The sequence below is a fragment of the Pinus tabuliformis genome, chromosome 1_2 (assembly GCF_031772625.1).
Source record: "Pinus tabuliformis cultivar Carrire ecotype Pingquan chromosome 1_2, CPIR1, whole genome shotgun sequence".
Classification (NCBI taxonomy): domain Eukaryota; kingdom Viridiplantae; phylum Streptophyta; class Pinopsida; order Pinales; family Pinaceae; genus Pinus; species Pinus tabuliformis.
In genome coordinates, this window is record NC_142298.1 from 946,728,178 (window position 1) to 946,732,272 (window position 4,095).

At 30.9% G+C, this 4,095-nt stretch overlaps 1 pseudogene; it reads left to right on the top strand.

Annotated features, from left to right (window-relative positions):
• Nucleotides 1-368: 368 nt before the first annotated feature.
• Nucleotides 369-1,710, top strand: LOC149209078 (putative LRR receptor-like serine/threonine-protein kinase At3g47570 pseudogene; annotated as a pseudogene).
• Nucleotides 1,711-4,095: the final 2,385 nt, after the last annotated feature.

The window sequence follows — 4,095 nt, forward strand, 5'->3', positions numbered from 1 at the left end:
AAACCTATTACTCAACTAGATTTTGGCAATATAAGGCTTTAACCACCCATTACACATTTAGAGGAAAATGGCTAGACTAAGGCCTATTTTTTGTTAGGAACATAATGCATATAAAATAGCTTCACATAGCAACTAATGGGTTTTCCAATGCCAACTTGTTGGGAAAAGGAAATTATGGGTTAGTGTATAAAGGAATTTTGAGTGATGGTTCATTTGTTGCTGTTAAGGTTCTCCAGTTGCAAAATGAACAAGTTGAAAAGAGTTTTAAAGCAGAATGTAGTGTCTTGCAAAAGGTTCGGCATAGAAATCTGGTGAGAGTCATAACCTCATGTTCCAACCTCCAATTCAAAGCTTTGGTATTCGAGTTTATGCCTAAGGGAAGTTTAGAGAATCATTTGTATCCTGATAAAGATGATAACAATGATGAGGATTTGTGTGAATTGAGGTTGAAAACACGATTAGACATTGCCATAGATGTGGCCCATGCCATGGAATATCTTCACCATGATTCTTTTGTGCAAGTGGTTCATTGTGATATAAAACCCAGCAATGTACTTTTGGATGAAGACATGTCAGGCCATGTGACAGATTTTGGTATTGCAAGACTAATTGGTGCAACCTCAACTGAATCACTTACATCATCACTTGCTTTGAAAGGATCAATGGGCTACATCGCCCCAGGTATGACTTTTAAAACAATAGTTTCACTTGTCTTTTCTCAGTGATAATTTTGTATTATATGGATTGGTTAAGTAAATTTTGATGATTTATTTTTAAATGTTAATGCAGAGTATGGACTGGCTGCGACAATTTCCACAAAAGGAGATGTTTATAGCTTTGGTATTTTGTTATTAGAAATGCTTACTAGAAAGCGACCAACTAGTGACATGTTTGTTGGAGAGCTAAATTTGCACAAGTGGGTGAGCCTTGCATTTCCAAATAGAGTGAAGGAGGTAATTGATGAATTTTTTTTTGAAGAGGTGGATGAATATGAATTTGAAGAAAATAATATATACAATTGCCTCCTTTCTTTGCTAAATGTTGGCTTGAGTTGTTCAAAAGATTCACCTGAAGAAAGACCAACCATGAGAGAAGTGGCAATGGTATTGGAGAGTATCAGAAAGGATTTGATGGCAACTTCAGTTCCTTCTCAAAGATTGAGACAAAGCATATCTAATTTGCTTAGCAATACAAATGAAGCAAGCAATGTTGTAATTGCCTCAAATGATCAAAGTTCTTCTACAATATAGTTTTTGCAAAGTACAATAGGCAATGATTTGAGTCTTGTTAGTTTTCTTACAATAGCAATATCTTTTTTGTAATTATGCACTATCTATTTGTAATTATTCTTGACATGAAAATTATATGGCTTTACAATAGTACATTATGGAGATTGTAGATCTACATTTTGTTTCACTTGTTATCCATCTTTACAATAGTACATTATGGAGATTGTAGATCTACATTTTGTTTCACTTGTTATCCATCTATAAGTCCAATATTATATCCATGAAGTAATCTCTCCAATAATAGTTACTACCAAGAAATTATTGCATTTTTTTTTACACCTATAAGTGAAAATATTGTTATTTAAATTTAACATAACATATAAAAATGATTTCTAACCTAATGAAATGTTTGTGTGTATTGTTTTAGATCCTAACTTATTGTTTTACTCTGTTTACTAAATGTTATAAGTTGAATTTCTAGTTTAGTTATGAATTTGAATTGGTTGTACTCTTCAAGTATACCATATTGCTCTACAACTAATGAAACATGAAGATAAATGTTGTGAACCTATAACCTACTAAGAAATTTCTATTCATATTTAATATCTTCCATATTTTCCCATGTTAAAGAGATGTCCCTATCCCTTCAACCTTTTTATGTCCTTAATGAATACTTGTAGATCATATAGGTACTTGCTAGAGCTCTCTACATTTTTGAATAATCACTCTAGCATATATCATAGATCCTAATGAAAACTTGGAATTGTTATTACTATTATTGTTAAAGGGAAGAATTTTATGAAAATGATTGTTTTAGGTTAATTGGTCCTACTAGCATCCAATAGGCACAAGCTTTTCTCAATATTGTATAAAGGTATGATTATTTCAAAATAAGAAGTCAGAGTGAAGCTATTTTCCATTCCTCCTATTTCTTAATGGCATGTTTGTTTCCCATGTTAATGATATTGTTATATTAATTTGAAAAAAATGATTCACATACATGGATACTTTAGACCTTATGATTGCTATGTCAAATATAATTTTACATAGATATTTGTTCTTAACATGGATTTGGTTGTCATCCTTCTTTTTTCCAAAGAAAATTTAAAGGAAAAATTTTCCCCATTGAGTGCAATTTTAAATGTTTAAAACATAACTTAGCATGACATTTATATTTGTGATTTATGCATCAAAATATAATGAATTTCCATATGAATAATACTTAGCCAATACATTTATAATGAAGGGAAAGATTCATGCAATATTTTATACTCATTGTCTACAATTGCAATAGTCATTTACCTTGAAATTTTTTACCATCTACGATTCTTAAATCTGCATAGTAGTTTTAGAAGATTCATTCCTCCTAAATGTTTCTAAATACCTTACAACTACAACCTATAATGCGTTCATGGATGGCTAGACTTTTATTTGCATAGTCAATGCGGAGTATTAAGAAATTTCTAGCCATATTTAACATCTTGCATATTTTCCCATGTTAAAGAGATGTCCCTATCCTTTCGACCTTTTTATGTCCTTAATGAATACTTGTTGACCATATAGGTACTTGCTAGAGCTCTCTACATTTTTGAATAATCACTCTAGCATATATCATAGATCCCAATGAAAACTTGGAATTTTTATTACTATTATTGTTAAAGGGAGGCATTTTATGAAAATGAATGTTTTAGGCTAAGTGGTCCTACTAGCATCAAATAGGCACAAGAGTTTCTCAATATTGTATAAAGGTCTAATTATTTCAAAATAAGAAGTCACAATGAAGCTATTTTCCATTCCTCATATTTCTTAATGGCATGTTTGTTTCCCATGTTAATGATACTGTTATATTAATTTGACAAAAATGATTCACATACATGGATACTTTGGATCTAAAGATTGCTATGTCAAATATAATTTTACATATTTATTTGTTCTTAACATGGATTTGGTTGTCATCCTTCTTTTTTCCAAAGAAAATTTAAAGGACAAAATTTCTCCATTGAGTGCAATTTTAGATGTTTAAATAATAAGTTAGCTTGTTTATATTTACAATTTAGGCATTAAAATATAATTATTTTTCATATGAATAATACTTAGCCAATACATTTATAATAAAGGGAAATTTTCATGCAATATTTTCTACTCAATTGTCTACAATTGCAATAGTCATTTAACCTTGAAATTTTTGATAATGTACGATTCTTAAATATGCATAGTAGTTTTAGAATATTGATTCCTCCTAAATATTCCTAGATGCCTTACAACTACAGCCTATAATGCATTCATGGATGGCTACATTTTTATTTTCATAGAGAGTACTTAATAATATTGGGGGCCTATTCCTTAGAGTATATGTTACTGTTGGGTTTGGCTCTTTGATGGTTATAAGATGATTTTTAATAATATGAAGTGATACTCCATGCAAAGCTAATGTCCATTCACCTTGGGAGGATATGTGAAGCATAAATCCACATCTTTCATTTCCTCTACCATTCTTTAGTTTTTAGCTAGTAGTGTAATCTATTGTGAATAATTGACTCTTGAATTTGCCCCCGATCCCTTTCAGTGAATGATGCCTAAACACTATTTTCTAATGCAGTTATTCTTTTGGACTACTAAGACATGATGATTTGACCTCAACATTTTTCATTCTTGTTTTCCACAATGGGGGCGGAATCTCTACACTCATGTCATTAGCTCCACTCGAAAGTATTGATATCCTCAGGTATGGCATTGGAATTCCACTTTTAGATGATAACATTTTTTTTGTAACCAATGGATCTCTTTGTTGTTCCTTTTGCTTATTATCAAAGAGGTTGATGTATTGTTAAACACTAAGTCATTTGTCCTATTGGGATTTTGAATA